This window comes from Oncorhynchus mykiss, chromosome 16 (assembly GCF_057628025.1).
Source record: "Oncorhynchus mykiss isolate SJ-2025 chromosome 16, ASM5762802v1, whole genome shotgun sequence".
Taxonomy (NCBI): Eukaryota; Metazoa; Chordata; class Actinopteri; order Salmoniformes; family Salmonidae; genus Oncorhynchus; species Oncorhynchus mykiss.
Window position 1 is genome coordinate 53,114,101 of NC_143037.1, and position 13,258 is coordinate 53,127,358.

General features: G+C 45.1%; 1 long non-coding RNA gene across 1 annotated transcript; it reads right to left on the minus strand.

Moving 5' to 3' along the window:
* Positions 1-263: 263 nt before the first annotated feature.
* Positions 264-10,392, minus strand: LOC149976921 (uncharacterized). The gene is made up of 2 exons (XR_016487363.1): positions 10,182-10,392; positions 264-443 (listed from the first exon to the last, which is right to left on the minus strand). It is a non-coding gene; the product is annotated as an uncharacterized LOC149976921 (long non-coding RNA).
* Between the last annotated feature and the right edge of the window lie 2,866 nt (positions 10,393-13,258).

Below are 13,258 nucleotides of genomic sequence, written 5' to 3' on the forward strand. Positions count from 1 at the left end.
ACACTCTAGAAATGCTTTTAAAGACTAGTTAGGCCATCACCTTGATCAAGCTGATAATTATTTATTTCGATTTTCTTTTGTCTCTATTCTTTCTCTCTAAATGACTGGACAAACTGTGGATGTACGGTATGTTGCTTTATTGTTGTCAGAGACGGAAAGGACTTCTGTCAGTAATCTGTGAGTACTCTTTATGAAAGTGTCAGTGGTGTTAAGCGGAGCGACACAGGGGAACCCAAGAGCAGACTCAGATGAAGAAACAGGGATGAATGAACCAAAATATTTATTGTTCACACAGGGAGATATGGAGTGCAGATCCGGGGAAGCTCGGATGAGTTGCAGAAAAAACAGATGTGAAGACTGAGGTTGGAGTTAGCTGAGCAGAACAGGGTAAACTGGTCCTGAGGGGAATCCAAGGTAGTGGTGGTGAGTAAAAGAGGGGTAAACTGCAATGAGAGGATAAACGGTGTTAGGCAGGGAAACAGGCACAGCAGAGTAACAGGATATTGAATAATCATAAATGGCTAGACTCATGAACTGACTGAGCAGAGATTACAATCTGGCAGAGAGGAAGTGGCAGGACTGAGTATTTGTAGAGGTCTTGATTATGGAACGAGTTGCAGCTGGTAGGGATCTGCTCTGACTCCAGCACACCTGTCTCCAACCACACAATCACACAGAGAGGGAGAGGAAGAGAGAGTGTACAGGGAGAGTAACTGCAGGTCAAGAAGACACCGGATGAACACCAGAGGGAGTAGCAGGAGCAGATGTGACAAGTGGTTACGCCCCACCGAGAGAATCACTACAATTGTCTTGACCATAGACATCATTGGTGCTGACCTTTGATTGGTGCTGGTTGGAAGGGAGACTCCTCCCCCTACTCACACCTAGTAGTTCCTAAGAGCATCACAGAGGAATGGAAATCATTGTGCTCGCTTCCCCTACAAGAGTCAAGACCCAAGGGGGTCAGGGGCTTGATAGACATTTTGTTAAGAATTGAGCTGAAGTGAGTCTGAAGACGTGTGTTGTTGTGTCATGTAGTGTTAAATTGATCTGACATATGGTTGATTAACGTTGTCCTCTCCTTGTTTTCAGAACCTGCTGGTAAACCATGGATGAAGAGCAATGGAGAACAGCAGTGGAAAATGCTAAAACTCATGTCCAGGAATAGTTTTCCTGAAGCACAAAAATTGGCAGTTCCAAACGTAGCACTCATTCTTATTTAGGGGCAGCGGGCTGCTTTGGTGTTAGCATCATGTCTTTTATACATTGTTTTAAGCAGACACTATTGTAAATTTTTCAGGGTACAGTCGATATTTGAAAGAGGACTGACTAAAGGTTTTAAGTCGTATATACAGTACCTGTCAAAAGTTTGGACACACCTACTCATCCAAGGGATTTTCTTTATTTTTACTATTCTCTACATTGTAGGATAATAGTGAAGACATCAAAACTATTGTAACGATCTTCATCTGATGGAACAGGAAAGATTGGATCAAAACAGAGCGTGGTAAGTGTCCATGTTAATTTAATATCACTGAACACGAAATACAAAATAACCAAGTGAAACAACGGAAATTGAAACAGTCCTGAAAGGTGACAAAACACAAACAGAGACAGGAACAATACCCACGAAACACTCAAAGAATATGACTGCCTAAATATGGTTCCCAATCAGAGACAATGATAAACACCTGCCTCTGATTTGAGAACCACTCCAGGCAACCATAGACTTACCTAGACTACTTCACTAAACCACAATCACATAACCTACAAAAAAACCCTAGACAAAACACACCACATAAATACCCATGTCACACCCTTGCCTGACCAAAATAAAGAAAACACAAAATACTAAGGCCAGGGCGTGACAGTACCCCCCAAAGGTGTGGACTCCCGGCCGCACACCTAAACCCATAGGGGAGGGTCTGGGTGGGCGTCTGACCACGGTGGCGGCTCTGGCGCGGGTCGTGGACCCCACTCCAACATAGTCTTAGTCCTTTTACTCCGCGTCCTTAGATTGGCGACCCTTGCCGCCGACCTTGGCCTAGTAACCTCGGGACTGAGGGGAAGCTCAGACAGGTTGACGGCAGATCCTGGCTGAATGGCGGATCCTGGCTAAATGGCGGATCCTGGCCGACTGGCGGATCCTGGCGGATCCTGGCCGACTGGCGGATCCTGGCCGACTGGCGGCTCTGGCGGATCCATGCTGACTGGCGGCTCTGGCGGCTCATGACAGGCGGGAGACTCCGGCGGCGCTGGACAGGCGGGAGACTCCGGCGGCGCTGGACAGGCGGGAGACTCCGGCGGCGCTGGACAGGCGGGAGACTCCGGCGGCGCTGGACAGGCGGGAGACTCCGGCGGCGCTGGACAGGCGGGAGACTCCGGCGGCGCTGGACAGGCGGGAGACTCCGGCGGCGCTGGACAGGCGGGAGACTCCGGCGGCGCTGGACAGGCGGGAGACTCCGGCGGCGCTGGACAGGCGGGAGACTCCGGCGGCGCTGGACAGGCGGGAGACTCCGGCGGCGCTGGACAGGCGGGAGACTCCGGCGGCGCTGGACAGGCGGGAGACTCCGGCGGCGCTGGACAGGCGGGAGACTCCGGCGGCGCTGGACAGGCGGGAGACTCCGGCGGCGCTGGACAGGCGAGGCGCACTGTAGGCCTGATGCGTGGGGCTGGCACTAGTGGTACTGGGCCGAGGACACGCACAGGAAGCCTGGTGCGGGGAACTGCCACCGGAGGGCTGATGCGTGGAGGTGGTACTGGATAGAGCTCTTGAGCACCGAGCCTGCCCAACCTTACCTGGTTGAATGCTCCCGGTCGCCCTGCCAGCGCGGCGAGGTGGAATAGCCCGCACTGGGCTATGCAGGCGAACCGGGGACACCAAATCTGAATCTCTACATTTAAAATTTTAGGTCAACAAAATATTCAAATGCAATAGCACGGTGCCTGCCCGGTCTCTCTAGCCCCCCGGTAAGCACAGGAAGTTGGCGCAGGTCTCTGCCAGGTAGGAGAGGGGTGTGCCCCGCTTCCATCCACGCCGCCGTGCTCGTCTCTCCAACTCCATTCTCCTATAACCCTCCTCCAGCGAATCCCAGGCGTGATCCGGCACTCTTTTTGGGTCGACCGCCCACCTGTCTATTTCCTCCCAAGACTTCGCTGCTCCTGCTGCCTGTCACCACGCCGCTTGGTCCTGTTGTGGTGGGTGATTCTGTTACGGTTTTCTTCTGGTGAATGAGAGGAGGACCAAAATGCAGCGTGGTTATTCATAAACATCTTTAATGAAAGATGAAAAATACGAACAATATACAAAACAAGAACCATGAAAAACCGAAACAGCCCTATCTGGTGCAACAAACACAGAGACAGGAACAATACCCACGAAACACTCAAAGAATATGGCTGCCTAAATATGGTTCCCAATCAGAGACAACGATAAACACCTGCCTCTGATTGAGAACCACTCCAGGCAACCATAGACTTACCTAGACTACTTCACTAAACCACAATCCCATAACCTACAAAAAAAACCTAGACAAAACACACCACATAAATACCCATGTCACACCCTGGCCTGACCAAAATAAATAAAGAAAACACAAAATACTAAGGCCAGGGCGTGACACACACCTCCTCCTCCATGCTTCACGGTGCTTCCCATGCTTCCCAGCAATCCCAGTTCGACAATAAATGTTTGTTTTGTTCGATAAAGTCCATCATTTATGTCCAAATACCTCCTTTTTGTTCACGCATTTAGTTCACAAATCCAAATTCACTTAGTCCAGAAGAAAAGTCAAAAAAGTTATATTACAGTTTGTAGAAACATGTCAAACGATCTATAGTATCAATCTTTAGGATGTTTTTAACATAAATCTTCAATAATGTTTCAACCGGACAATTCCTTTGTCTTTAGAAATTAAACAGTATCAAATCAAATCAAATCAAATTTGTATTTGTCACATACATGTGCGCGCTCGCTCTCACGGCCATGCGCATGACTTAGCTCATGGCATTCTGCCAGACCTCTTTGTCAAACAGCTCTTATTCGCTCCCCCTTCACAGTATACGCCTGAAACAAGGTTCTAAAGACTGTTGACATCTATTGGAAGCCTTAGGAAGTGCAATCGGACCAAATTTACACTGTATCTTGGATAGGCAAAGACTTGAAAACCTACAAACCTCAGATTTCCCATATTTTTGCCATATGAGTTCTGTTATACTCATTCAAACAGTTTTAGAAACTTCAGAGTGTTTTCTATCCAAATCTACTAATAATATGCATATCTTAGCTTCTGGGCCTGAGAAGCAGGCAGTTTACTCTGGGCACCTTATTCATCCAAGCTACTCAATACTGCCCCCCAGCCATAAGAAGCTAACACTTTTTTGGTTACTACATGATTCCATATGTGTTTTTTTTATAGTGTTGATGTCTTCACTATTATTCTAAAATGTAGAAAATAGTAAAGAATAAAGAAAACCCTTGAATGAGTAGGTGTTTCCAAACATTTGACTCGTACTGTATACATACTTTTTAAAACATATTTTCAGGCAATCCTGACCATTAATTTATCAGGCTTATATTATATTACTTCCTTGATGTCATTAATTAAATAATATCCCTATGCTAATGTATGTCTGATTCTTGGTTTGGCTATAGCTATAGCTGTACTTGTGACTATATCCATCCACTCACTTTATTTTCTTTGTAAACATAGAAAGAAACACATTTCTTTATAGTAATTCATCCACTTTTCCCTTTTATGCATAAAGAACGCATATAATACCATGAAAGACATGTTGTGTTGTTGGCATGGGGGCAGGAGTGTGGGTAGTAGATAATAACCCTGGTGTCTGTTGGGAGAGACCAGCTCATACAGGTGTTTCAGCTGCCTGGGAGCATGTTATCAAGTCCAGCAGTGATGCTCTGCTCTCTATTCAATTCAAATGAAAAATACCAAGGCAGTTTCATTTTGGTATGAGAGAGATAAGAGGTATGGATAACAATAAGTGGTGTTACGCCTCACCAGTGGTTTAAACAACTGTGGAAAGTCATACCTCAACCACGGAAGCACCCACCCCCAGTTGGCTGTCATCACAAAGATGAAGTGGTGTTTCCTATTGGCCCAATTCATTTAAGCACAACTAAAACACATTGGCAGTTTGAAGTGACTCAAATCCAAATTTGTTGCATATCCGATTCAAATCTGTTCTTTTTCCTGCAGTCTGAACAGGCAGCTAGCACATGGAATCTGATGTTTCAATCCGCATTTCAAATCCACCTTCGTAGGTGGTTTGAAGTCAGACACAAATCTGATTGTGACTAGCCAAAAAGGGCTCGTTTTGAAAGTTGAATCATCTTATCCTTTCAGGCTTTAAAAGTGTTCTTGCACTATGATATTGAACATTCAAAGCAACTGGGAAACGTCCATGGCAGGCATTGTTGTCCCCTTAGCTTGCTACATCACTTCTGACTGATAGGAAGCAGGAGCACAACCACCAATCAGTCTACACCACTGCGCACACACACGTCATGACTATGACCACTTGCATAGCCATGTCAGCAAATTACTGCTGTCACACAAATCTGATTTAGCCACTTGTAACCTGATGTTTGGACAGTCAGTATTCCAAAACATTCGAGGCTTTCGAGTAATATTGCCAGGAATAATACCTCTACACTTATACTGCTGGGAGAGGAGGCTGTGGCTGGGATTGATTTCAGACCAGGGTGCTGTTCATGTCAAGCCGGGGTGACATAATTTGTAACCTGACATGCAGGGGTTGATAGGTCTAGCACAAGATCGGAGCCTCGATTAACTTTCTGCTATGCATCTCTTATGAGGAGCTGTGTGTGTGTTTGTGCGTGTGTGTCTGTCTGTACAGTGCCTGGCAGGATCCCATTTGCCTTTCATAATAAGGCTCTCTCAGTGAGAGTGCTGTGAGAAGTGACAGGGTAGAGGGACCTCACACGACCCTGTAGAGGAGATGGACAGGATCTAAAGGCCACTGCAACCTAGTGACAATGGTAGTAGAGGAGGAGAGGACAGCAATACATGGTGGCCTTCAAACAGATCTGTACAGTATTTCTGTAGAAGCAGAAGCTCTACTGCACACAACCATAGGCCAACAGCAATGCCCACACATGAACCCACACAGCAAAGTGCAGCAATATAAAAAATATAACATTCAACGGAGGGGACACCCTAGGCCCGGTCTATTTCCGAGCTCTCTTGGACTCCCCCACATGTGCCCCTGACATTTGGAGAATGATAACCCTTTGGGCAACAGTGTGGTGGTGGTGGACTGGCTTCTCCGGGCTGTGTTAGTAGAGGAGCACCATTGGCTCATCCAGCCGTATCGCTGGGGCTCAACTCCGGGGCTGCCAGAATGAGGTGTCCACAGGTTTGATCCGAGCACAGAGGCTAGGCAACACTGGTATATACACACACCCAGCTGACATTTATCCTCAAATACCAGGCTACACAGATCACTCCGGTTCAGTTATTAGCTGCTCTTCTTCCCCCGCTTTGTGTGTAAAGAGGAGAATAATTAGAGCAGTGCAGGTCCGAACGGTCAGATATCAGCTTTATTGCGTTTTTCATTCTGCTCGAGTCATCACAGGGAGGTGCTCAGGTGGCGTAAGTAAGGAACACCATCCCTCATGACCCCCGTGAGCAGGTATACGCACACACACACCCTCTCAATCAACCAAAACTGGAAGAACTGCTGCTACATACTGTACTTATATGATGTTGTCTCATTTTATACTCCCTCTCCTTTCTCAATCTCAACTGATCACACAAAGTATGTTCAAGAGACACATTCTGACTTTGAATGCTGCTTTGAAAGTTGTAACAGACATAGCTTTGATAAAGGGACTGTTTACAAAACCACGTAAAGAAATTCTAAGAGTAGTCTTTTTTAGAGAGTCATTTCATATGAAAATCAGCTTTACAGTACTGAGACCACATAACTGGTCTCAACACATGGACATTCTGCTTTCTAGGAAACGACTGGCGGGCAAACGTAATAAAAGAAATGTCACGGGATGTGGTCACGTAGATGTTTTTCATGGTATCCACTACTTGAATGCCTTGAGCGATGAGCTTCAAGGTACCAGATTGGAAAATGATATCCTTGGCATTCAAATGCGTCTTCTGTTGATCCCATGTCATACCATTTACCACAGGAGATATTACTACAGACATGTTCCATTCAGCCTGCTGAAAGCCTCCTTTCAAATATGATTGAATTTGATTGAATTCACATACACTATATTTACAAAAGTATGTGGACACCCCTTCAAATTAGTGGATTTGGCTATTTCAGTCACACCTGTTGCTGACAGGTGTATACAATTGAGCACACAGCCATGCAATCTCCATAGACAAACATTGGCAGTAGAATTGCCTTACCGAAGAGCTCAGTGACTTTCAACTTGGCACCATCATAGGATGCCTCCTTTCCAACAAGTCAGTTTGTCAAATTTATGCCCTGCTAGAGCTGCCCTGGTCATCTGTAAGGGTTGTTACTGTGAAGTGGAAACGTCTAGGAGCAACAACAGCTCAGCCGCGAAGTGGTAGACCACTCAAGCTCACATAATGGGACTGCCGAGTGCTATAGTGCGTAGCGCGTAAAAATCATCTGTCCTCGGTTGCAATACTCACTACCGAGTTCCAAACTACCTTTGGAATCAAAGTCAGCACAAGAACTGTTCGTCGGGAGCTTCATGAAATGGGTTTCCATGGCCGAGCAGCTGCACACAAGCCTAAGATCACCATGCATAATTCCAAGCGTTGAATGGTGTGGTGTAAAGCCCGCCGCCATTAGACTTTGGAGCGGTGGAAACTTTGGGATGAATTGGAACGCCGACTGCGAGCCAGGCCTAATCGCCCAACATCAGTGCCCGACCTCACTAATGCTCTTGTGGCTGAATGGAAGCAAGTCCCCGCAGCAATGTTCCAACATCTAGTGGAAAACCTTCCCAGAAGAGTGGAGGCTGTTATAGCAGCAAAGGGGGGGACCAACTCCTAATTAATGCCCATGATTTTGGAATGAGATGTTCCACAAGTAGGTGTCCACACACTTTTGGTCATGTAGTGTACTTTTAGCACCCACGGATGCATCTCAGGAAGTACAGTACAGCACTGCGAAGGACGTTTATTCAATATTTTCTATTTTACTTCCCCAGTCGAATAGTCATGTGTTGCACAAGGGTGTAACAAAGTGTGACTTTCGTGAACAGGCTTGTTTATAACAAAGTTATATATAATTCAAGGGCTAAACAAATTAGAGTCATTTGGAAAATGTACTGAATATATTTGATTGAATTTCCTTGCATGCCAACCTGTGATTGTGAAGGAATGGTGTTCGCTGGGGGTGGGGTTTCAGCAGTGTCTCTGCTTGCATTCACAGGTCTACCTAACACCTCCCATCATTCCTCATAACCCGCTGGCTTCACCTCCTCTCTACCTACATTTAGAATCAATTTAGCATCTCATGCCATAGATCCTCACACCTGAAGAGAAGAGGGTGGAATCATGATACATGAAACTACAGTATGTAAGGCTCAATGTACAAACAATGCAGGACAATTACTTTACCCATGTCAGGCAAATGTTATCGACCGAACATGGACCACCAACTGTCTCGAACACCAAGCCACTCTCCCCTCCCGTCACATGCTGCAGTGTAGCCTAACATCTCTCTCAGTAGTCTCTAAACAGTGGGCCTCCCTCCTCCCAGGCTGCTCCATAAGCCAGCTCACTGGGAGAGCAGTACTCTGACAATGGTCCTTATTAGAGCGTGCCTCAGTCTGACAGCCTCTATTCTGCTCCAGCATGTCCTGCTCCACACAACAGCTCTACACAATCTCAGCTACCAGCTCCTCCACAGCTGATTCACTGCTAATTCAATCCACTCCCATTTTAACCCCAGTTGTTAATGCATAGCGGAACCTGTCTTATACTAATTGAATCAGACCCGGATAGTCCTCCTCTCCTCGCCCAGCCCTGATCAGGGATTTCTAAGGAAGAAAGGCAGTGATTGGGTTGAGCGCTGACATTGCTAGAATTACATGAGTTTCTTATAATCGAGGCTAGAGAGATATCTTATGACTTGGTATGGTTGTGATACCTCCTACAGGTATGTTCAGCCTGGTCTCATAGAATAGACGTAACATAGAAGGCAGTAAATAAAAGTAACATAAAAGTAAATATGGGACACTCAAATGAGTATGATATGTTATTTCTGGTATGGTTACAAAAGACAGAAGGTTACTTAAGGCAGAAACGAAAGGACGGTGGGTGGGTGGGTGGTTGGTTGGTTGGGGTGGATGGGTGAACATATAACACGAATGTCTAGCAACCCAAAGGTTGCTTGCTCCAATCTCATCACGGACAACTTTAGCATTTTAGCTCGTTAGATACTTTGCAAATACTTACTACTTTTTAGCTACTTTGCAACTACTTGCCATGTTAGCTAACCTTAACCCTAATCTTAACCCTTTAACCTAGCCTGAACCCTAACCTTAACACAGGGAACGTTAGCCACCTAGCTAAGTTCCACAACAAATGGAAATTTGTGACATATCATACATATTGCAAATATGTAACACATCATATGAATTGTAATTAGTAACGTATCATATGAAATGGGTGATGGCCATCCACAAATGAATACATACCATACGAAACGTAACATATAACACTAAATGGTGGGAGACAGCTTTACATTTACTATGTTACATCTACCCCTGAGTCCAGGTTGGTATGTTGTAGAGGAGTGTGACAATAAAAACTCATAACTGATTTCCGTGTGCTACATGGTGAACTTTGACTCTCAGCCCCATTCCCTCTCTCTCACGTTCTCTTTCTGCATGGTGGGTGGTTGCAATGCCTCCCCTGCCCTTTGGCGATACAGCACTCACAGCAGGCCTTGGCACTGTGGCGCTGCACACACTCATTACAGTCAGTCACACTCAGAGGCTCTGCTTCTCTCCCTCACACACCACCTCTCTCATACACACCTGACAATACTTCAGGAGGACAACAGGGGGCACTCCACTTTGAAACCTCCGTTTACCTGTAAGCCAATCTCCTCATCTTAACCTGGGCCCTCAACAATTCATAGAATGAGAGTGATAGGGATGCCAATTTCAATGTGATAGTAATGTTCATAATTACCCTGTGTTTATAACCAAGTGGGTAGTTGGTATTTACCACATATGACTGGAAACTCTTCCATCATCCCTGAGCTCCAACTTCTCCCACATGTTGACCTCTGACATCACCTAGTAAGAAAATGATCTTGATTACAGCATTTTTGGCAGTTAAATTTAATAACAAAACATCATCTATTAAAAGCAATCTATTAACATGTTTTTGAACACTGTAATTAGTTTACAAGCATGATAGCTGTATATTTAGTTTATGGTTGACGCCGTTTCTCAACAAAGCACGTGAATGTGACCAACTGGTATTTAAATCCAATCAAAATTGCATGTGCCACATGCATCGAATACAATGGGTGTAGACTTCACCATGAAATGCCTGCATACCAGCCCTTCTTAACAATGCAGATTAAAAAATAAAATAAAATACAGTACCAGTCTAAAGTTTGGACACACCTACTCATTCAAGTATTTTATATATTTATTTTTACTATTTTCTACATTGTAGAATAATAGTGACGACATCAAAATTATGAAATAACACATATGGAATCATGTAGTAACCAAAAAAGTGTTGCACGCTTAAACAGATTCTTCAAAGTAAAAAACAGAAATAACTTATGTAAATAAGGTATTTCAGACCCTTTGCTATGTGACTCAAAATTGAGCTCGGGTGCATCCTGTTTCCAGTGATCATCCTTAAGATGTTTCTACAAATTGATGGATTCCAACTGTGGTAAATTCAATTGATTGGACATGATTTTGAAAGGCACACACCTGTCTATATAAGGTCCCACGGCTGACAGTGCATGTCAGAGCAAAAACCAAGCCATGAGGACGAAGGAATTGTCCGTAGAGCTCCGAGACAGTGTCGAGGCACAGATCTGGGGAAGGGTACCAAAACATTTCTGCAGCATTGGTCCCCAAGAACACAGTGGCCTGTATCATTTAAATGAAAGAAGTTTGGAACCATTAAGACTCTTCCTAGAGCTGGCCGCCCGGAAAAAATGAGCAATAGGGGGAGAAGGGCCTTGGTCAGGGAGTTGACCAAGAACCCGATGGTCACTCTGACAGTCCAATCAGGACTTTGTGGTAGAGTACCCAGATGGAAGCCATTCCCCAGTAAAAGGCACTTGACCTCCTGCTTGGAGTTTGCCAAAAGGCCCCTAAAGGACTCTTAGAACACAAGATTTTGGGGCGAAGGTTCAGATTGGGGCAAAGTTTCACCTTCCAACAGGACATAGAGGACAGAGAGATCCTTGAAAAACCTGCTACAGAGCACTCAGGATCTCAGACTGGGACAAAGGTTCACTTTTCAACAGGACAACGACCCTAAGCACACAGCCAAGACAACACAGGAGTGGCTTTGGGACAAGTCTGAATGTCCTTGAGTGGCCCAGCCAGAGCCCGGACTTGAACCTGTTCCAACATCTCTGGAGACACCTGAAAACAGCTGTGCAGTTACACTCCCCATCCAACCTGATAGAGCTTGAGAGGATCTGCAGAGAAGAATGGGAGAAACTCCACAAATACAGGTATGCCAAGCTTGTAGCGTCAAACCCAAGAAGACTCAAAGCTGCAATCACTGCCAAAGGCGCTTCAACAAAGTACTGAATAGAGGGTTTGAATACTTATAAATGTGATATTAAACTTTTATAAACAAATCTAAAAACCTGTATTATGTGTATTGTGTTCTTTGTTGTCTATTTTAGAATAAGGCTGTAAAGTAACAAAATGTGGAAATAGTCAAGGGGTATAAATACTTTCTGAATTCGCTGTATATGTTAGTAACACAAGAGGAATTAAATACACAAAAATAAAGTAACACTACATGACCAAAAGTATGTGGACACCTGCTCATCGAACATCTCATTCCAAAATCATGGGCATTAATATGGAGTTGGTCCCCCCTTTTTGCTAAAACAGACTCCACTCTTCTGGGAAGGCTTTCCACTAGATGTTGGAACATTACTACTGGGACTTGCTTCCATTCAGCCACAAGAGTATTAGTGAGGTTGGGTACTGATTTTGGGCAATTAGGCCTGGCTCGCAGTCAGCGTTCCAATTCCAATTCAACAATTTCTGTATGGACCTCGCTTTGTGAACAGGGTCATTGTCATGCTGAAATATGGAGGGGGCTTTCTCAGTACCAATCAATGTGCAGGGGTACGAGGTCTTTGAGGTAGATATGTACATAAATGCAGGGTAAAGTGACAAGGCATCAGAATAGAAAATAAGAAGAATCACAACTGGTAATTTCCACCTTGCCATTTGGTTAAGAAAACATCAATAGTCACCAGCATGCCCTCATGAAGTGGTTTTATTGTACAGTGTAAGTTGACTGTGTACATTATATGATGACAAATCACACCCAAATGAGTTGTCTGTATATTATTGCCATTACTGTGATTGTCATTCCACTCTTGTACTGGTTATTAATATAATTCTCCTCTGTATGATATTAACTGCCAGCGTGCCTGGTCTTCTTGTCCCTGTCTGTGTCGGCCTGAGAGACAGTGAGTGCATCCTCTTGTCCGGTCGCCCCCAGGGGAAATCGGCTCACAGAACGGAGAGCGTTTTTATCACCTCCTCCATCAGATTAGACAGACGAGTGACATCTATTAGACTGACCTGGTCGCTGCCAAGCTTAGATGTACTGCTAAAGACTTCCCTACCTTATGATATTACACGTTCAGATAAAAGAGTTCCACATCCCTGTAATGCCATTAGACCCGAGGAACGTGTACAGAGGGAGGAGAGGAGAGACTGGCCTGTTTAACCCTGGCGTTTGAGGACTACATCAACTTTAGAGAGAGTGCACAACTTAATCCCTCTAGGAAGCAGGATTAGACCACAGTCTTCCTCTTATCGCTCCTCTTTTTTCTCCGGGCCGCATTGTCATTTCCCTTTTCCTCCCTTTCTTTCCCCCCATAATGCTCCATACCAAGTGGCTTAGTGGTTCATCATTGTGGATTTTTTTTCCCTTTGTCGTGATAGATCCTGTTCCAGCAGCGGGGAGCATGGATTCACTGGCACTTACTGAGAGTTGCCACTTCCCACCCCTCTGGTCATGTCTATAAGAGGAAAATG